The sequence below is a fragment of the Bison bison genome, unplaced genomic scaffold (assembly GCF_000754665.1).
Source record: "Bison bison bison isolate TAMUID 2011002044 unplaced genomic scaffold, Bison_UMD1.0 scf7180017864168, whole genome shotgun sequence".
Taxonomy (NCBI): Eukaryota; Metazoa; Chordata; class Mammalia; order Artiodactyla; family Bovidae; genus Bison; species Bison bison.
Window position 1 is genome coordinate 2,218,119 of NW_011494740.1, and position 273 is coordinate 2,218,391.

Genomic DNA, 273 nt, shown 5'->3' on the forward strand with positions numbered 1-273 from the left:
ACTGATCTCCTTCAGAATGGACTGGTTGGATCTCCTTGCAGTCCAAGGGACTCTCAAGAGTCTTCTCCAACACCACAGTTCAAAAGCATCAATTCTTCAGCGCTCAGCTTTCTTCACAGTCCAACTCTCACAGCTATATATGATCACTGGAAAAACCATAGCCTTGACTAGATGGACCTTTGTTGGCAAAGTAATGTCTCTGCTTTGAATATGCTATCTAGGTTGGTCATAACTTTCCTTCCAAGGAGTAAGCGTCTTTTAATTTCATGGCTA